This window comes from Lepisosteus platostomus, chromosome 3, assembly GCF_059453375.1.
Source record: "Lepisosteus platostomus isolate fLepPlt1 chromosome 3, fLepPlt1.hap1, whole genome shotgun sequence".
NCBI classification, from domain to species: Eukaryota; Metazoa; Chordata; class Actinopteri; order Semionotiformes; family Lepisosteidae; genus Lepisosteus; species Lepisosteus platostomus.
In genome coordinates, this window is record NC_142613.1 from 31087226 (window position 1) to 31109161 (window position 21936).

The 21936-nt window shown below is 39.0% G+C and overlaps 1 protein-coding gene, 1 long non-coding RNA gene and 3 other non-coding genes across 9 annotated transcripts in view; 2 read left to right on the plus strand and 3 right to left on the minus strand.

Moving 5' to 3' along the window:
• Nucleotides 1–1495, minus strand: part of utrn (utrophin) — a 310852-nt gene extending 309357 nt beyond the window's left edge. For 4 of the 5 annotated variants that reach the window (XM_088625185.1, XM_088625187.1, XM_088625188.1 and 1 more), the window contains exon 1: nucleotides 1340–1495. The gene's annotated coding sequence lies outside the window, so the exon portion shown is untranslated. The other variant, XM_088625184.1, reaches the window with a different exon arrangement.
• Nucleotides 1496–11256: 9761 nt separating this feature from the next.
• Nucleotides 11257–12954, minus strand: LOC148674715 (uncharacterized). The gene is made up of 2 exons (XR_015935372.1): nucleotides 12385–12954; nucleotides 11257–11329 (listed from the first exon to the last, which is right to left on the minus strand). It is a non-coding gene; the product is annotated as an uncharacterized LOC148674715 (long non-coding RNA).
• Nucleotides 11629–11711, minus strand: trnal-uaa (transfer RNA leucine (anticodon UAA)). Its single transcript has one exon. It is a non-coding gene; the product is annotated as a tRNA-Leu (tRNA).
• Nucleotides 12877–12962, plus strand: trnay-gua (transfer RNA tyrosine (anticodon GUA)). Its single transcript is given in 2 exon segments — nucleotides 12877–12913; nucleotides 12927–12962. It is a non-coding gene; the product is annotated as a tRNA-Tyr (tRNA).
• A 1882-nt stretch (nucleotides 12963–14844) lies between these two features.
• On the plus strand, nucleotides 14845–14917 carry trnaa-agc (transfer RNA alanine (anticodon AGC)). Its single transcript has one exon. It is a non-coding gene; the product is annotated as a tRNA-Ala (tRNA).
• Nucleotides 14918–21936: the final 7019 nt, after the last annotated feature.

Here is a 21936-nt window from a genome sequence, read left to right on the forward strand (position 1 = left end):
AATGTCTCACGAGTTATATCGAAACGTCAACAATCTGTTGCAGGAAACAAATTTCCACTCATTTGATAATACTTTGCTGACAAAACGGCGAGCTAAACAAAATAAACTCGGTAACACATGCTCCTGTTCCATAACGTATTGGACACTACTGTTTATCTGGATGTAGAAGTCACATTGTTACAGAGACCGCACTTTCACTAGGCAAGCCGAGCTCCCACGTCTTCAACATTCTTACTCTGGGAGGGGCTGGCAGTGCTCTCAGATCCTTGTCGAGCCCATTCAAGCTCGCCGTGACTGGCGTCGCAGGAAAGGCTTTTTCGTGCATGGCCAGAGGAATGGAGCGAGGTTACACAAATGTCAACACGGCTCAAGCTCGACGTCAAATCGTACCTCTCAACCATTTTTAATCGCAGTTCCCTAAAAAACGCCCAATACAAAACAAGGTAGTCTGAGCAGGCGGAGAAGTCAATCGTCACCGCAGGTTATTAAGGGGCTTTGACTCAAGTTTTAACTTTGAGCTCAGCACAGGCGAAACTCAAGAGCTTTTGTGTTAATCATAAAAACAGGAATTAAGGTACTACTTTACAACAGCAAGCCCCACTAAACACATTATTCATTGTTCGGAATACATAACGCTAACAGCAGGCAGTTCCTGCGATGATCCTAATACAAAAGCGCACTGCTGTCACTCTTCGAACGTTTGGTGATTTTTTGCACAAAACTGTTAGGAACAAATATGTCTCCACAATAAACCAAATTGTCAACTTTCAAACCCAGTGAAAAATACATATAAAAGTGTCTCTCACTGTTGGCGGGCTCTATTTAATATTATAAAGGACTACGACTCTTACGTTCGTTATTTCTAATCTTAAGGTTTCCGTTGGTCCGCCTTTAGATTTCTTAACTAAGCTATCCTTACTTAAAAACGATCGGTACTAGGAATGCAACAAGGAAAATATACGCATCTCCTTAAATGACTTCTAAATTTTACTGACCTTAGCCTGATGGAAAACTAGAGGTAACTTAGAAATACTTGAAAGAAATTTAACTGAAAAGTACAGAGTAAAGCAAGTTTTGTTGTTTAGAACAAGACCTTTACCTTAAGACATTTCCAAAGAGCAGCTACGCAAAACAGAGGATGATCCTAGCCAAGTTCTCCACATACATAACCATGCACAATGCAAATATCCGTCCCTGGTTTCCACAACAGCAATAATTTTGTAAAAAAACCCAAAAAATACTTGAAAGTGCTTTTTAGGGTGCTTTGCAAAAAGTCGTTTTGTCTGACGTTTGAATTCCAGATACTTTCACACTTTTTTAATAAACAGAAAAATACTACCGCTTGCTTTCTGCGAGTTGGCCCCAAACTTTGTTCCAGTTGCTCCTTTCCCCTGCCTCGCGCTGCAGTTACAGCTCAGCTTCTGGAATATGGCGCAGCCACTGTCACGTGACTGCGCCTTCAGTCGCTCAGCTGGTCCCCGGACTCCGGACACGGACTTAAGGAGAGCTCACCAGACTCACCAGTAACCTTTGAGGCGGCTGGGCTCGCTTCTCATCCTCCTCAGTGAACTTGAAGGGGATCAAACAGTACTCCCCTTTCTCGTTACAAACGCCACGTCAGTCGCTGATAATATATTATCACTTAAGAGTTCACAATTGTTTGCTTTTTGTACTTAGAACCGGTATTTTCGTTAGTGTATACTTAAGTTGTAGCAGAAAATGACGAAAAGTTACCAATAAAAGTGTTTTAGGTTAGCTGGTTTTAGTTGTGACAGTTCGGGTTTTGCCGCTTGTTGACAAAACCTTTGTACAGAAGGCTAGAAATTCTGGAGTTTTTGTCTTTGTTATTATTGTAAATTGCGTTTTGAATTGTACTTCGTGAATGACCTACTTTTCAGCTGTGTATAATATACACAGTATGACTTCGCCTAATATTAAGTAAAGTTCTTTGACATATCTCACTCTATACAAAGGTACTCTATCTTAAAACTATATTTTCAATTAGAAATATCTCTGGCAGTAGTACAGACAGATAATACATTACTGTCTGTATTTAAAATTTAATAGTACAAAAACACTCATCAGTAAACTAACAATTATATGTTCATTAGCTGAAACATTATTGGGGAAAGTTTTTTCTTGAGTAACCCTAACTGAATCTGGGTTAGTCAAAATATATTTGGTATTTTTGGTGGTTTTCATTTTTAATTCTTATGACATCCACTTTACTCATATCGTTTTCTTTATAACTGGTGTTACAAATCAAAATACAATTTTAGTTGCTAACAGCTACAATATAATTTCTCACCCTCTGACAACACCATTCAGTAGCATGGCACTGTCCTGCTTGAGGATCATGTAATCTTATCATTGTTCCCTAAAGGACTAACATTTGGTGAAGAAGTAAATCACTTAAATTACTGTCACAACTCAGACAAATTTTAGCTGTAAACAAAGAATCTCTGAAGTGTTGGAAATCAGTCAGAAGAAACATCCCCTCATTTGGTTTTCCAAATAGTTCTGGTGATGATATTTCAGAATAATCTTCAGGTGGTTAGTTATTCCATCCAACTTCGAGCTGCTTTGTCCAATTCACGGTCACAATAGAACTTATCCCGGCAACCAAGGGGTGCAAACACAGACATGCACACACTCACTCCAGGGCCACATTTCCAGGGCCAATTAACCTACCAGTATGTTCGTGGACTGTATGAGGAAACCGATGCAAACATGAGGAGAACATACAAACTCCAAGCAGACAGCGCCCGAGGTCTGTAATTGAACCCAGGACCCCAGCACTGCAAGGCAGTAATGCTACTGGTTAGTTTTTGTTTCCCCCAGATAGCAATATCAGAAACAAGACAACCCTCCTCTATCAAAAACAGAATTCCTTTCCTCTGAGGAAAATAATGTCATTCACTCTTAATATTATACCTATTGTAAATGGTGGATTACATCCACTCAGAAAAATTCCATTAAATATGTTGAAGGAATTTAATAATTCATTCTATGTTGTTTGTGGACAGAAAACCAGTTACATTAATTGGACCAAGAATGGGTCAAGGAGCACTGGTCCAGGGGTCCCAGTCATTCACCAAGCTGGGTATTGAAAGGACAGGTGTTGGAGGAGGTTTATCTCTGAAAAAAGATGGGAGTGTCTTCACTGAAACATGTTTCCACACTTCTGGTGGATGTTCAGATATCCTTGCATGGTATTGTCAGATGTCTCTCTTCCCTGAAACTCACACTGGGAGACAAAATACATACTGGGCCAGCATTGCATCTCTGTGTATTCAGAATTTGTTCATGAAACTATATATTCATTTTAGCTTGTTTAGCTATTTAGCACTTTTATGTTATTATTTAAAATGCTGTATTTTGTCATTTATTTGCTTTTTTACTGATGATAATATAAAAAGAAAGTAATCTGTAAATGTTCCCAAACATTGCCCAACATGCATAAAGTGATGCATGATGCATGTTCTGAAAGTGAAGAACCATTCTGTGAATCCTTAATGTACTGAATCCCAGTTTCCTCTGGAAGAAGTTTGCTGTGTTCTGCAATGACAGACTTAAAGAAGAAATTGTATAACTGAAGTGTGGTCAAAATGCCATTTTTGGAAAGAAAACAACCTTCAAATCAATGTTACATGAAAATGCTGTGGTATTACTATACCCCTTAATTTACTGAAAAAAGAAGCACTTGGCTATAAACATATATTCGAGAAGAATTTAGGAAATTTTATCGTGTTTATTTTTTGCAAATCATTGGTAACACTTCATAACAGACTTAATAAATCATTATGAAATTTTAATATTTTACAATTCAGTTTATGATGTAAGTCCATGTAAAATAAAAAACCTTTTAAAAACATCAGCTGAAAGCCTTATATTTCAAACTGTTCTTTCGTCTGAAAGGAAGCAGCAGCTGCCAAAACTGTGACCCATTACTCACAGAAGCTGCAGTTTAAAATATGCTACACTTTAAAACTAGAAAACTGTTAACAGTTGAATAAATAAGAAACAGAAAATGTGCTAAGCTATCTAGTACAAAGAGTTCTCTATTTCTTTTAAGAGTAAAAGGAATAATTTGGCGTAGGTAAAGAGTAAACTGCTTTTTAAATTATATTGTTTTGGCATTACTGTATACTGTTTTGTGCTTTGCTTTAAAAACTTATTTTCATCCTAAGGTATCCAGTGAGTGAAGTGAAGGCATCCTTTATTTAAAAATATCCTGTTTTAAAAAAAAATAAGTAAAACATCATAATAATAATAATAATAAAAATAATAATAACCATAACAATTCAGGGCTTGTACTGCAAGCTGCCTGAGTGACCACTCTACCAGATCACAATCCCAGGTAGAGTACAGAATATTAACATAAATGCCTTAATGCTTCAGTTGGTAGTTGATAAAAGTGCATAGTTTATATAATAAAAAACAAATAAAGCAATGTCAAGAGAGAAACATCGTACAGAGCTGATTCATTTCAGACACTGGAAATGTAGATCATTCAGTAAAAGGGCTTGGACATTTTCCTCAAGCTCTCAGCTGACATTCTTCTTTGTATGTGGTTTTTCATATGGTACAAAGAGCAGGTTTTATTTTCACAAATTAGCGCTCCAGTATACACTCCACCAGGTGTAGGGTGACAGCTCAGGTAAACGGAGAAGGGAACATTTGTCAAAAGATTGGAATGCCTGTCTGCATCCTAGCTGCCCTACAAACATCACGGCCAGGCGACTGCTGAACACATGCTGTGCTCTTTTAAACTTTCACAACAATATCTTTTGGAGAGGCGCTGAGTATTCAGATTGAATCCTTCTTTTCACCGGCTATGAAAGCAATGTAAGGCAGATACTTTGAAGTAAAGAGAACATAAAGATAAACGTTTGACATGTGTTAAGAAAATGTCACAGTGCCAGGAGGGAAAAAGTCATTACAATCTATACATTCAAAGCACAATAACCTCATTGTAAGGTTCAAGCAATGTGGAATGTTTAGGCCCATGTCCTGAGTCTTCTGATTTCCCCTACAATTTAAAGGGGAATTCCACCAGAAGCCAACATAATCATCAAGTGTAGGGCATTACACTTTCTAATAAAAATATTATAAAGTTAATATCCAATACTGTAAGAAAGTGTTGCATAGATCTCAATTATTATCAGCATTGCTATAATTTGAATTTATAATTTGAATAGTTTGAAGCTTTTCCACATTGAGCAACTTCAGTTACGTTTGAGCAGAACTTTACTGAAGAAATTAGTCTTTCCTTATGATTTTGAATTTCTCATACAACTGATATGTTAAGATTGAAATAAATGTATAAAGCGTGAATTAAAAGACCTTCTGGTGTTTTAGTAAATCAAGCTTGTCTACTGGTATAGCAGTTAGAATGATTACATATCTTTTGAGTTCATTTTAATATGGATTAAAACAGATTAATTTACATCCAAAGGGTTTCATTGGGCAAATGTTAAACACTCGGAACAAATTAATTTTAAAGAGAACCCATCAAGGAAATATGTATACTTCTAGGCATTTTTTAATTATAACATTTAATACTAGTGTGCACTGTGAGCACTTACACCAATAATAGTTATTATCCTATGAATTGGGATGTATTAATATATACTGTATGTCCAGAAACTGTTTCGGTATTTTTATTCTAAGACAATTAACAAAACTACATCTAATTGGTTAAATTGCATATCGTTTGTACTGGAACTAAATAATATTTAAAGATAAAATGCAAATACAAAGTATAACAAAATACATTATATTTTTGGTCCAACAGACAAAAATCCAATTGCATTGCCACTGCTGTGCATATAAAATGAAATTGTGAAAGTAATATGAACTAACCTATTTTATTACTCTTTCAAACATCACATTTACCCATGTAGCAAATTGCTAGTAACTAAGTAATATTAGGTTCTCATCTTGCCACTTCATGAAAGTCTTATTAGACTCCCACAATGTGGAAAAAGTGCCTCCTGTTCTTGGTTTTCAATAAACTTATATTAAGCAGGTTCCACTTGTGTTCTCTGGTTTGTGTTTAATTCTGAAAAAGTTTTGGGGTCTTTGGGTTGACTTTGTCAATTCTTCTGAGGAGTCTGAATACTTGAGTTTCATATCTATATTCATCTGTTTGATAATTAGCAGCTAAGTTATTCCTATTGAAGAATACGGGTATCAACACTAACAACATGGCTGGGCAGCTAGTTCCAGACCTTCACACCCCTTTCTGTTAAAGAATGTACACCTTGTTCTCAATCTTAAATATCTACATAGTTTTCAGAGATTGTGAAATGTACTGTGATAATCTTCTTAGAGGATACAGTAACACACTCGCTGTGAATCCCATGACCAAATTGGTCTTTCATTTAGGAAAGCTTCATTCTTCAGATAGTATAAAAGTATTAAAGTAGGCATCTTTATTCCTGCCATATAAAATGTTTTAAAGTATATCTAGTGTAAAGAATAAAAATATGTCTGCTATCAGAACTCTGCTCTGTTACCACCTCTGTCCTAGTGAAATACTAACCATACTAACCACTACACCACCCCCCCAGCAAATGTTTTCATATTTCCTCCTCTTTCTTTTCTACTTTGTTCCTATGATTGTTAAAAAAAACACCTGGAAAATCATATGTTTCTAAGTCCATTTTACATGAAGTATTTTATGCCCCCAGCCTGGGCCTTTACGTTCATATTTAATAATGTTTCCTTGATAACTGTCTGCATTTGTTGAGCACTTTCCAACCCCAAGGATCTCAGAATACTTATAGGAGGGATGCACTTCTTTCACAGGGGTTATGTTCTCAGCCATTATGTGCCAGAAGCACCATTACAAATGAGGTCAGGCAGAGAACTAATGAATTACTTAACCAGTCAAATTGAAGGGTAAATAGAGAAAGTCAGACTGTACAGACCCAAGGGGGGATTCAGACAGGCTGGTGGACGGGATTATCAACCCCTACTATACAGAACATGAAATCTTTATTCCAAATAAAGACATTCTTTATCACCATTTAAAAACCTGAAGGATGTCACCTCCTTCCGCAATGTCCTCTGTTGCCATACTGGGACGTTGGGTGGTTAATCCTCCAGAATGATAGGAAAGAGTGCCACCTGCTGGTCCACTAGCACCTCTTACAGGAGAAACCAGCCCTTGTACCCAGAGATCTGGCGCCAGGGTGGTTGCACTGCGCCTTATATGCAGTGTATTGTTATTTCTCAGTTAACAAAGAGTATGCAAAAACAAACTAACTGAAACACTATTTTTTATAAAGTGTTTCTGCACTTCTAGATATTTTCTCTGATAACTATCCATTCTATTGTGAAATACCTTTTAGAGGTCAGTGAAATAATGAAAAAAAAGTCCATCGATAGTGATAGTTTATTATATTTTGTATTCCTGGACACTTAAATCATATTGCAATCTGAGGAGGAAGTTCATTGCATTGACATACAGATAAGCAACAAAACAGGAGTGAAACAACATGTACATATAAACTACTCTTCTCACACAGGCTCATCAAATACACAGGAATGTTTAACTTATTAGTGTAAAGACACAAGAGATTAATGTATTTTTTTCTGGACTTTAAATACAAAAGCTTTTTCTTTTTGACGTCAGAGCAAAACAGAAATTATTGTCTCTCGTAGCCCAACCCTACCCACCAGGATGGCCGAGTGGTTAAGGTGTTGGACTTACGATCCACTGAATAAATGTCTGTGTGGGTCTGAACCCCACTCCTGGTAGCCTTTCTCCAAAACGTCTGTGGCATAATGAAATCACATGAATCAATTGTGATTCATCCAAAATAACCCGACCCATTCTGCAAGCAAGAACACAGAGGAATCTTAAATTGATTTACATGTGTTAATGAAAATAAAATCCCTGATTAACTCCAACAGAAGGAATGATATTTTCTGAGTAAGTGAGCATGTATCTATGATATTACCCCATTCTTTATTTCAAAGTTATTTTCAATGTAATTCAAACGTCTGATGTGAGCTTACAAAACATGCTGATAAAGAGAATCCCTTACACTATATACTATCTCAACAGCAGACTGAACATAATTGTGGACCATGTTTATTCAGAAATTAGCTTCTCTTTCTATAAAGTTGTATGCAAAAGTCTGGGCACCCCTGGCCAAATTACATGATTTTGTTGATTGAAGTGAAAAGAAGTTAACACAACCTCTGCAGCGAACACACATAAACTTGACATGTTTCTGCAAATTGTAATGCTCAGTTACTATTTATTTGCTAAATTTAACAGTTTTAAAAAAATTAAAAAGTAAATATGGCATGTGCAAAAGTTTGGGCACCCCTCCAGTTGATCCACTAGTGTTATTTGTTTGTAAGGTCTTAGAACTTAATTGACTCGTTAGGCCTTAATCTAAGGTCATCTCAGGTGATGACAAAGCCAGGGCTTAATAAATTCTCTGACTCTTCAAACCTCTCAGGATGTTGTGCGTACACTCAACAACCATGGGCTCCTTGAAGCAGCTGACTGAGGATAAAAAAATAAAGATAATTGACTCTTACAAAGCGGGGGAAAAAGATATCCAAATGCTTCCTGTTTGCAATTTCCGCTGTCTGAAATGAAGTTAAGGGGAACTGTTGAAGTCAAGACAAGATCTGGAAAACCAAGAAAAATCTCAGATAGAACTGCTCGTAGACTGGTCAGGAAAGCAAAGCAAAACCCCCATATCACTGCGAAGGACCTGCAGGAAAATTTAGCTGGCACAGGAGTAGTGGTGCACCAGTCCACTGTGCAGTGTTGCTTGCACAAACATGATCTGCATGGAAGAGTCATCAAAAGGAAACCTTACCTTCGCTCTCATCACAAAAGTCAACATCTGAATTATGCAACACAACACTTAGATAAGCCAGAGGCATTTTGGAACCAAGTGCTGTTGTCCGATGAAGTAAAAATTGAACTCTTTGGCTACAATCACCAAAGGTACGTTTGGAGAAAAAAAAGGAGAAGCATTTGAAGAAAAGAACACCTTAGTAACTGTTAAGCATGGGGGTTGATCTATTATGCTTTCGGGTTGTGTGGCAGCCAGTGGAACAGGAAATATTGTGCAGGTAGAGGGAAGAATGGATTCTAAGTATCAACAAATCCTGGAAGCTAATGTCCCACAGTCAGTGAAGAAACTGAAGCTGAAAAGAGGTTAGATATTACAACAAATAGAAAGACTGTTAGCTGGCTACAAGAAATGTTTGGAGGCTGTGATTTCTGCCAAAGGGGGTGTTACGAAGTACTGATTGATAGAGTGCCCTTAACTTTTGCACATGCCACATTTACTGTTTTGTTTTTTCCAATCTGTTAAATTTAGCAAATAATTAGTAACTGAGCATTAAAATTTGCAGAGATATGTCAAGTTTAAGTTTGTTTGCTGCAGAGAATGTGTTAACTTCTTTCCACTTAGAAAATCAACAAAACATGTAATTTGGCCAGGGGTGCCCAAACTTTTGCATACAACTGTGTATTTATAGTGTGTTAATAATAAAATATAAAAGGGTAGTCCCATAGGGATTCATACTTACAGACTCAATAAATACAAGCTACATTATCAAACCATGAGCTTACCTTCACTACCTACAGCAGAACATTCACCGCTGTAAAAATCTGAAACATGCATTGTTGTAGTCTCTTCAGTGTATTCCCTGCTTTATGGTAACTTCCTACAGAAATGCTAAACATTTTCTTTTTCAACAACAGTTAATCTGAATAAATGTAGGACTGTATTTCTGTAGGTCAAAAAGTAGATCTTTAGCTTTATTGATGTGTACAGAGGAACAAATGATATTAATAACAAGAAGCACCTGACAAGAAGTCAATATTATCGACTGGTAAATGTGATGGACTGCCTACAACAGCACTTCACACGAACTGTTCATTGTGTAATTCACCTCGAATTTATTCTTACATTTTTGAACATTTTGATGAAAAGACAAGTTTGGTTTCTCATTATCCAAACTAAATTGTATTAATAAAAGGTGTTACAACAGAAGAAAGAAACTAGCGAAGCCTTTGAGTAAACTGTTGACTCTCACAACCACAAGAACAACAACAACAACAAGAAGACATATTTAATCACTGACTATGTACAAGATGTTAAGATTCGTGTACAGCAGTGTACATTAATTGTACTTAATCTGTACAGCATGGATAAACAACTCCATTTTTTCTTAGTTGCTTTACTGAATATATCAAGAACACTGGAATAAGAAATCAAATAATTCCTTGGGGCTTAATCAGTTAAAAGCAACTATAAAATGTGCAAATATATACAAAGAACGGGGTCACCTACTTCAGTTGCATAAGATACATAATGATTACTTCTTTGTTATTTATTCATTTATTACCTTTTGGCCTACCAGTTAAGCAATAGTTTTGTGTTTGTATGTAGACTTATTTTAAAAATAACTATAGAAATTTAACACAAAGAAATATTTCTCCATATGGACTGTCAAGTGCTGTGAGAGTATATTTTGTCTGTGTATAAAATGGTTCCACAGCACACAATCAGGCTTCAAACAACACCAAAACAACCCATTTTCCTTACATATGCTGTCTGTCAAATATGAAATTTCTCAAGCGACTTGCTTATTGGACTAGTTATAGTATGGACACAACAATGTAAGAAAAAGATGTACTAAATATAAAGATAAGCATGAAACACAACACAGTACTCCTTCAAATTTAAAAAAAGAAACCTATGATGACCTATGATGAGAGACTGAACAGGCATACCACCATGGTTTATTATCTTTATCCATGCTTTATGTCTCATGGAGAGCAAGTTGGGGTATGCAAAAAGACAAATTCCTAATACAAGAAATTGTATATGGCCAATAAAGTGATCTTATCATAAAGTGCTTATACATAAAATTGTAACCCTGTTATGATCATGATTATGGTCACAGAGGGTGTGGTGGATTGTGCAGTATAAGATGCTTTTTAAATTGTTTCATAGTCCAGAACGAGTTAAATAGCCATAGATTCCTGCTGAGGCAGTTGTCACCATGTCTGGAGAAACTGTGGGTTTAGCCTAATACTGGGAACAAATAAAAAAGACAGTGTAGAAGTTATCTGCATACAGCATTTTATTTGTATATAGTAGAAAATATTCGGGCAGCTACAATTTTAATACAATAATGCTTTTTCTCATCAGTATTGCAGTATAACGAGGGTAATAATTGACGAACACGAAATAAACAACACGTGCACAGGGAGAAACAGCCAACATTTTATTGCGGGACATGTTACCTAATCCACCATGTTGCAATATCACGAAGTAACCTGAAGGAGAAGACGTGCACATTTGAAGAGCTCTTGCTTTTTAAATTAAAAAAAGATATATATTCAAAAGTATTTATACACAGTAGAGTACAGAAATTGTCTTTTTTTATTTTATCAGGGATACTTTGATGGCAAACGATTTTCAGGAATGGAATTCTTAGCATACCAACAGGTAGAAACCGGTGTTTGCATTATCTTCTAGTCTAAAACACCAAGTACTATAAATTATAAATTATGCCACGGAAATTATTATCAGGCATAACTGGTATTGATGATAAAAATTAGATTAAAAAAAGGACTACCAGGAGTGGGGTTCGAACCCACGCGGACATTCGTCCATTGGATCTTAAGTCCAACGCCTTAACCACTCGGCCATCCTGGTTGACATAGCTCAGTTCTGTGCCTCCACCTCTTACATTCTTTCTCCTCTTCTGCACTCAAATTATGTTATCATGTTATAAATTGTGAGATCGCTCTCTACACACATGCAAAAGGACAATCCAGCGGCTTACACCTTTAGCACTTTATCTTCACTTTCATGTGTTCTGTGTTTTTAACTTTCGGTTTCCAAACGTGTTTTTTAGAACGTAAACTACACGGGTAGAAGACAAGGGTGGAAAAAGTAAAGCTTTAGAAATCGCAATACTCAAGACAATTTTCACCACAAAGTTCCTTGTAGATTCAAAAGGTGAGAGAAGTTAAGTAGAAAAATTATCATTATTGTTATTCGCTTTTCTGGAAGGCGACGTCTTATTGCTTTGTATCGGTAAAAATGTAATTATTTTACTTAGAAATTGTAGTTTCAATTGCAATAAGAATAAATTAATGTTGGCTTAACTATTACATTATTAAATTAGCTTTTAAAATTACCTGGTATAATCTTCCAATATATAGTGTATTGTAACTTGCAGTTGTCAAATTACGATTATTGGGCGAACGAAGCACAATTTCCACAGTTTAACTACACCCTTTTCACGTTTTCAAATCTGTGTAAAAGAGTAAAAGTGTTGGTGGGAAGGACCAAGGGGTCAAATGAAAGGGATTACGATTCTTACCCAAGACATCCAAAGCGCCCGGCGGCAGCGCTACGGCCGCGGACTGAGCTCTTTACGGCAGAGCCGCTCTGCTGCGATCGCTGTCGCTCTTCGGTAGGCCTGTCACCAAGAAAGCAAAGGTTTCTTGTTTTTCGTTCTCGGCAGCCTGATGTATCTTAATCCTACGGGCCCTAAATGGGAAGTTCATGGCTAAGGAAGGTACTGTGCTGCAGACAGTGCTGGCGGAGAACAAGCTTGTTGTGCCTACGAAGGAGATTCAGGCTCTCAGAGCAGCTTCAACACCTCGGGTTAAGACAGAGAAAGCTCACAGGCTACGCAGCAGCGCTGCCTTTTTTTACGTAAAAATAACAGGAAATGTCAGGAAAATCTCGGTTTTATGTACGATTTTTAGTTCAATTCAATTGTATTTTTCTTTGCATGTTTTGGACGTCAAGTGACGCCGATTTTATGGTAAACCTTTTAGGGACTCCCCCAGGCACCTCTTTCGTAAGGCCTTCGATAGCTCAGCTGGTAGAGCGGAGGACTGTAGCGGTTACACGGGAATCCTTAGGTCGCTGGTTCGATTCCGGCTCGAAGGACTTCTTTTTTTATTTCTTAATCATAAAACTTTCTTCTTTGAAAACTGTTTTCACACACCGCACAACTCCTAATGTCTGTTTCCCAAAGTGGATTAACTACTGCAGGTTAGCCGGATTGAATTAAGATGATAACTGACTTCACACTTGCTCCTGGTTTCAGTTGTCCAGTAAAGCGACTCCGCTTTAAAAAAGCGGACTAGCTACGCGTTCACGCCGCACCTCAGAAGGCAGGGGGTCGAGCATTAAATCCTCTTTCCTCGCCACCACAAACACCGCGATAGGAAAGGAAGCGCGTCCTCATCTAACGATCATGAATTACAGTGCATAGGTATTTTTTTCTGTTATGAGCAACCTTCGTTCGTCTGACTCTGATCTCCGCTTTGTCCCCAATCTCGTCTACCCTCTATGGGTGACAGAGCCTTCTCTTGTCATGCCCCCAAACACTGGAAATTACTCCCCATGGATATCAGAGCGTTACCTGACCTGAACTCATTCAAACCCAGAATCAAAACCCTTTTTTCAGATTAACTGTTTTTTATACCTTTGCTCTAAAGCTATTTGAAAAACTACATTTAAAGGCGATATAAAAATAAAATCACATCATTATTATTATTGTATGACGTTATAGCCTGGCAATGAATCGCCGATAAATAGAATGGGTATGTTAATTATGTACTGTAATGAAATATCTCAAGATATGATTGATATTTGTGAAAATTGCGTGAGCACAAATGGGTTGCCAGAAATTAATTTACATTATTATGGCATTGAAGTGGATCTCGTATTTAAGTATTTGTGTACTTTCACAATATTGTTTCATGCAGCAGTAATTGCAGTAATTTACGCACATAGCTGGACCACAATGGGAGGTCACGACAAAACACATGAATATCATCATCCAAAATGGTATGAGGTTCTTTTTTAGAATATACAGTGTAGCGCAACCCTTGGAATGAAAATGTTGCCTAATTTTAGCCAACGACAGCTATGCTATTGATCCAGGTGATTGGGAGGAAGGTCATCACAGGGTACGCTTGGGGGGACCCTCTCCCTTTCTTTAGGGTGGCACAGCAGCATGCAACATGTCACCTGCCTTGTCTAGGGATACTCTCAGAGCACTAAGAAAATGAAATTGTGACTTCAGGATCCCAAATGACATATGGACTCTTGAATATTTAGATAACGGTACGTAGCTATTTGGAACCGACGCTACGTGCACAGTAGATAATAATATTTTATATGAAACTCCTGTTTAAAGTTATTCACTATTGTATGGCTCGGAAACGTTGTGAATGTACGCAAAAGAACTGTTTTAGGGCAAACACCACTTTCCTTATTACACTACACGCTTTATGAAGCGCTCCGAATTGCTAACATGGTAAAAAAAGCACAAACTTAGAGTTTGAGTTCCTGTTAACACAGTGCTACAATTAATTGTAATAACACCATATGGGGTCAAGAGATTGTGAATGTAAAGTATATGCTGTCTGCTTAAATTAAAAATTACCAGCCGACTGTAAATGGTTATGACGATCTCTAAATTTTTCTCCGCAAAGCTATAATGTCAACTAGATCTGAGAATAAAGGTGACGCTATTTCTGCAGCGTATTAATGTGGTCTGTGAGGTAAGCCCAGTGAAGTCAGCCTTAACTCAAACCACTTTCCACAGAACAGGTTAGAAATGGGAGGATGTGTCGCTATAGTTACTAAACGGATACAATTCAATCTTACTTAGTAAAACCGAAAGGCCGGAGTTTTGTCAACATAATTACTAAAGTTATCTGGCTAATGGAATAAACTCCCTTTGCGAAGCAACCTCATAATTCTGCATTTCCAAATTCAATATTCAAACCGTTGAGCTACGAGCCCGTCTCCACAAGCTGGGGGATTAGCTCAAATGGTAGAGCGCTCGCTTAGCATGCGAGAGGTAGCGGGATCGATGCCCGCATCCTCCACTTTTTTTACTTTTCTACCAGGTTAATCGTGTATCGTGTTGCAGTCGATTTGGATTTTGCAGCTCAACAAACAGGAAAAAAACTATAAAATAAGTTTAAAGATCGGGTAACACGTCTACACACCATGGCGCTTTCCTTGCAGCCGAATTCTCTGTTCAATCTTGGTAGATTTAGCCAATCAACGCCCGTGTAGCTACCAAGACCTTACTAAGTATTGTCCAATCACAGTGTCCGCTCTCATTCTTGGCAATTTCGCCCAATAGCCTTCCTTCTACCACGATTCGGGCCGTGAGTTTAGCCAATCGTATGCCGATTAGTGTTTTTCAACCTGGAAACGCCAGGGATAGCGGGTGTAGTACAGTTTCTTCTGCGCCCACTTTAAAATACTTTTCTTATTTGCAAAATAACTGTTGTTTGGCGGCATTATTGACTTCACTACTCCGATGTTGTTTGAGATAAATCTAAATCTGTACGTGGTATTTTAACAATTCTGGTATTTTATTGATTTAAAATCAATCGGAAAGCTCCGTCTCCTTTGTAATTTAAAAATGAATAAAACGTTTTAAATTTTAATAGTCGACAATACATGTGGTTACACTGAATTTGGTTTTTGTGTTCCTGGGTATTATACTGTTCCAAAATAAAAATAATAATAATTTTAATGGGGTGTATGTTGAAATTAAAATCACAAAATTGCATTGTCTCTAATCGCTCACTGTGAATTGTAAGGCCCGTTTAAGAGTGCGCTCAATTTACCGTGACCGCAAATTACAGATAGATATTTTGAACATTAAGAAAGAAACAAAATAGTAATGTCATGTATTTATGGAGTTTTATCTGTAGTAAAATTCTTCGCTCAGTTTCATTTTCAGGTTGAACAGCGACTATCGAAGTTAAAACCTTCGAATTGCAAAACGAAGATGCTTACCAAGAATTAGTAAAGGTTCATACCATGCTGAAAAGAGAAGAAAATTTCACAACACTTCAACTGTGTAGCCTTCTTCGAGTTTGTTTTTAAGTACTCGCCAAGAATGACTAATTATCCAATCAGACTGTCTGTTCTCGGTCTTGGTAGGTTTATGCCCAAACACAGCCCTCCCTGCCACCAAGGGTCTGTCCTGGACTTGGACTACAAAGACGTTATTTAGAATATTCTGTAAGGTTCTGGTAACCAGGTTATGAAAAAGATATTGCTGCTCTGGCATCCATACACATTGGAGCAACAAGATGCATGCTGGGCTTAAGCAAATGTCTTACACTGATTTACAGAAGGTAATGAACCATATTAGCCTTGAACAGAGAAGTAGTTCAGGTGGGTAGCTGCGTCAGCATGCGTAGGCTGCAAAGGAACAAGTAATAGGTTTATTCCATGCTGAAAAAAAGAAGAAAGAGAACACAACATTTCGGCCGTGGAGCCTTCTTCAGGTGTGTCACACCTGAAGAAGGCTCCACGGCCGAAACGTTGTGTTCTCTTTCTTCTTTTTTTCAGCATGGAATAAACCTATTACTTGTTCCTTGAACAGAGAAGGCTGTGTCCCCAAAGTGTCACGATCGTCATCCCTCCTTCAGAGGGCACTCCGACCCTTTTTGTATTTTAGTTTTATGATGTACACCTGTCCCTGGTTTTTCCCTGTATTATTTAAACCTCGTGCCTCCGAAGTTCTGCTCTCAGCATTGCAAGCCCAACGGCATAGGATTCAGAACAGTGTCCTGACCATCTGAGTCCAGGGCTCGGATCGCCTGGCTCCAATATGATTTTATCTTCTGTGTTCCTGGTTTCCTGTTCCCTCTGTTTGTCTTTGTCTTTGGATCTCCCAGTATTGGATTTTGGACTGCATCCTGTTTTTACCCAATTGGACTCCCCTTGGACTCGTTTGCCTTTGCCAGGCCCACCAAGTACAGTACCAGATCACTGCGGTCACCACCTCCCTGTCTGTAATCCCGTCCTGTTCCAGCTGTGTTTGCCCTGTTGCCCTTCTCCAGTCACTTACGGATTATACCGTCCGCATAGGGTCCTAAACAAGCACTTTACGGGAGTCAGGACCGGCTCCCATGATAAAAGGCACTGTCTAAGTCAACATGTTTCTTCAGAATCAACAGTGAACTACTGCCTAAGGGCACAAGTGGAAACTGTCTGAAAATGCATTTCAACCTGAGAACAGGAAGCACTTGTTTACACAAAGTGTTGTGGGAGTATGGAAGAAACCACTCAGCCATGTTATTGTAGCTGAGCCCTGACTTCTTTTAAGAAGTGGCTGGATGAGATCTTTGGATTAATTAACTACAGTAGGCCACCCCTACTGTTTTCAAGAAACCCCCTGGGATTTTTAATGACCACATAGAGTCAGGATGTCGGTTTCACATTTCATCCAAAGGACAGCACCTTTTTATAGCATAGTGTCCCTGTCACTATATTGGGGTATTAGGACCCACCAGACTGTGGGGTGAGTGCCCCCTTCTGGCCCCACTAACACCACTTTTAACAGCAACCCTAGTTTTTTCCCAGGAAGTCTCCCATCTAAGTACTGACCAGGCTCACACCTGCTTTGCTTCAGTGAACTACCAGGTGGTGGTCGCAGGATGATACAGTTGTTTACAACAGTTGTATATTGTGACTGACTTCACACACTGTGTTAAAAACAGAATTAGGTTTACCATCACAGTTGGAATATAGACACTCCTAAACTATGTGTTTTAGGTAGGTTAGGTCCCTTTTCAGGCCATAAAGGGCCATGGGGGGATGGGGGGCAAGGGCCTTTTTTCCTCAACCATCCAACACTGGAGGTGGAGGTGATGTGGTCCGGCTGGCCTATTATCCCCAGATAAACCACCAGTACTCATTTGGAAAGCAGGCTGAGTGGACCTGGAAACGATCTGGAAGGATTTAGAGCAAGTTACATAGTTTGTCCCTACATGGGATTGAACCCAGGACTTTCTAACCAGGAGCTAGACACCCTTGCCATCTACCATGGCTTCTGAATTATGTGCTTTTATGAATTTTAAAAACTGCATTGTGAATCTAATTTTTTTTTAAAGTAAGTTTAATAGGTTTGGTGTTTTAAAGTTTAATAAGAGACACTACATTTTATTTAGTGTTATTTCCCTAGTATATGTTATAGGTTTTGAGTTTGATTTTCACAGTTATGAACATGATAAAACACAGAAGTTACACATTTTAGTTTAACACTTTTTGTGTGAAAACATTATTTTATCAACAATGGTCATATATTGGATTAACACACAATATTTATATATAGTCTCTCCTCCAGGTGTTCTGGTTTCCTCCCACAGTCCAAAGACATACTGGTAGGTTAATTGGCTTTGGGTAAAACTTGCCCTGGTATGAGTGTGTGTGTCCAGTAAAGGACTGGCACCAACTTCATGGTGTGCCTTACCTTGTGCGTTACTTGCCAAAACAAGCTCTAGCTCCCTCATCACCTTGAATTAGAAAAGGGGTTAGAAAATGGATGGATGTATTGTCTCTAATCACTTACTGCAAAGCAATGGGTCCTGTAAGAGTGTACTCATTATTAAGTTCTACTTAGCTTTGAAGGAAAATTACTGAAAAATGATTAAGACTTGACTTAGGAGCCAACTTATCACTTTAAACAAGATTTTATGGGTTCAGTACTTAATTGACTTCATGCTTTTGAATATCAAGAAAATACACAACAGGAGCCTTTTCCTCAAACATAATTATATTGTAATACAATTTGTAGCAACACGCGGGGCTCTTTAGCCATGCGCACACAAGGCGGGCTGAGAACAGCCCCTGGGGGTGGGACTACGGGACTGTATATAGTGGGGCGGAGGCAGGGAGATAGCCTCTTCCCTTCGTGTGCGTGTGTTAATTCCCCAGTTTGAGTTAATAAATGTGATGTTCAACCCCATTCCCTGAGTCCTATGACCGAGGGGCTGTTTTACCTTGCAGGTTTAACTAGTTCTTAAAATTAAAAAAAAACTTCTTATATAACTTGAAATTTTCTGATTATCCGGATTTAATTAAACTGATAACTGACTTCATACTTACTCCTGTTTTCAGTTGTCTAGTTAAAGCAACTCAACTTTAAACTAGCGTACTAACTGCGCGTGTATACCAACCTCAGAAGGCAGGAGGGTCGAGCATCGAGTCTTCTATCTTCGCCAGCACAAACACAGCGATAGGCAGTGCGTCTTCGTCCAGTGAGCATGTATTACGGTTCAAACTATTTGGATAAAAACTGTTGCACCATCGCGTCATAAAGCCGTAGCTGGCAAAGATTTGCCGATAAATTGAATGCAAAAGTTAATGATGATGAAATGCAATGAAATATCTCGACGTAAGACACATTTATAAAAATTGCACTAGCATGCATGCATTCAAATTAGTTATAATAATATAATAATAATAACATTAAAGTGGAGCTCCTCATTGTAGCCATTGTGTAATTGTACAATATTGTTTTTGCAGTAATTTATGCATGTACTGTAGTTGAATCACAATGGGGGGCCAAGACCAAAATACATGAATATCATCCACAAAGTTGTATGTGATTATTTTTTAGAGCCACTATACTATGTAGTGTAATGTAATCCCCTGAATTAAAATGTCTCCCAATTTTAGCTGACAAGAATAAGCATGAACAGAGGAGGTCTAGAGGAGAAAGGATCCTTTATTGGCTTATTGGCTTTTTCCTCAACATTTCTTGATGCAAGTCAGGTAGTATAGGTGAGATCCCCCAGCGCCTCCAGGACGCAGAAAGTCTTAAACCAGGTAAAAATGTGCCCTAATTATAATTAAAATTAACCATTCTCGTATTAAAATTAAATGTATTAAGAATGTCCTGTCTCAGACCACCAAGACGGTGAAATCTTGACTTCAAGATCCCAGAATGTAATTGCTTCACAACCCATTGTCTTAAGGTCAAGTATTGTTTTTGTGCATCAGTACAAAATGTGTCTTTCTAATAAAAAGGTAAATGTAAAAGGCAATCTCTAAACTTTATCTCCGCAAAGCTCTAATGTCAACTGGAACCCCTAAGGAAGCTGCTGTTATTTTTGAAGGGGATTGAATAGTCTGTGAGTCGATCTCTAAGCCATAAAGTCAGGGTAAATTTAAATTAACCTGCACGGAACAGGAAAGAAGTAGAACTCGGCTATTTACATACACTTCCGGATTATTCGTGTCAGTTAATGTAACTAGCTTCACGCTACTTGTGCAACACATATTTTTTCTATCAAAATAACTTTATTTCCAAAACACCTCACAATAGAAAGCATTCTAACAATCAGTAAATATTCTAGCAAGGTGTGAAACTAACATGCAATAAAAACTTTCCAAACGGGATGATTGTCCATTATCAATCCATGTGGATCTAAGTGGATGATGAGGCCAGATTTACGCAATTAAAGATTAGTCCCTGTTGAGGGCCCAAAGTCCTTTCCAGCGCTCCCTCACCGTGGAGAAGCTCCATTTGGGGACGACGCGCTTCATCCTCCTTCTGAGGTCCACCAAGATCCTCTCCTCCAGTTCTCTCGCTCCCCACTCTGTGTTCTGCCGGATGAGACCTTTCGTCGGCGACCAGTTCCCCCCTCACCTTCTTGAACAGGGCTCTGTGGTTGGTGCAGAGCTCTGGCTGTCTTGTGGTCTCGTACCACCTGCTCAACTTGACAGCGTGGGTGTAGAATTCCATTTGCCTCTCTGCCTTGGGCCCAGTGTGTGTCCACTTGACCAGGTGCCACATTGGGATGAAGAGCCACAGCCTGATAAGGAACTGGTACTTATGGCTGATGGGCTCCCGCAGCACCCGACAGAGGTTGCAGAAGAAGATGCAGTCGAGTTTCAGTGGGAAATGTGGTACATCTCTAACCCCTTCCTCGACTGGCTGGCACATCCAGTTCCTCGTGACGTACTCGTACCTGCCGCCCCAGACGAACTTGAAGACCATCCCTTGCAGCGCTAATCTGAGTCTGGCCGGCAGCGGGTACACCACCGCCAGGTAAACCAAAGCTGGCAGGAAGTCTACTTTCAACACCTGTGAGGGACAGTGACGGGGTTTTCCACAGACCCAGCTTCACGTTCACCCTGGTAATCCTCTCGGTCCACATGATGGTCTCGTTGTCCTGGCTCTTGAACGAAACCCCCTGTATTTTGAGGGGCTCCATGCAGACCTCGAGACCTTACAGCACTGTTATCCTGTCCTTCCAGGGTCTGAAGAACTTCAGTTTGCTCTTCCAGCGGTTGAGCTTTGACCCTGAGGCTCTGGAGTATTGCTCCATGACCTGCAGGGCTCTCTTCAACCCCCTGTCCAAACTCCAGAACAGCGTCGTGTTGTCTGCGTACTGGCATATCTTCAGGGTTTCCCCCGTGCCCCCCCGGTATCACCAGGCCATTAATGACAGAGTCATGTCTCACTGCCTGTGCTAATGGCTCTGTGAAGAGAACATAGAGAAGAGGAGAAAGAAGACACCCTTGTCAACATCCAGATTCCTGGGGAATGAAATCCCCCAAGTATCCTTTTAGGTTGACACTGCTGCCCACATCAGAGATTCCAGCTGACAGATCACCCTTATACCCCACACTGTTTATGATGTGGGGCAGGGCAGTTCTCAGCACTGCAGCATCAAGAAGAAAACTCAATAGAAACAGGGCACAACACACTAGCGTCATTTGGGGTACATGTACTTAGGGATATGGTGGTAAGTGTGTACGGGTATAAAAGGGATGCACAACCGGGGAAACTATTTACATAAACTGGAGTGATCTTACAATTGTGTACCTCCATTCCACAGTTGCTCCCCTAGTCACCGCCCTGGCCACTACTACTCCTATCCTGTCCTTCACCTCACAGACTAGCCGGGCGCTCTTCTACCACAGTGCCAGGCGAGGGCACCAAGGTATTTTTTTAACAGAATATGGGATATTGTAGAATCAATAACTAGATTACTGAATTCCAAACAGCACACATACAGTACTGATCACCACCTGCTGAACAACCATCCACTGCTGTGCTATCACCACCGACTCACTGAATGTACGC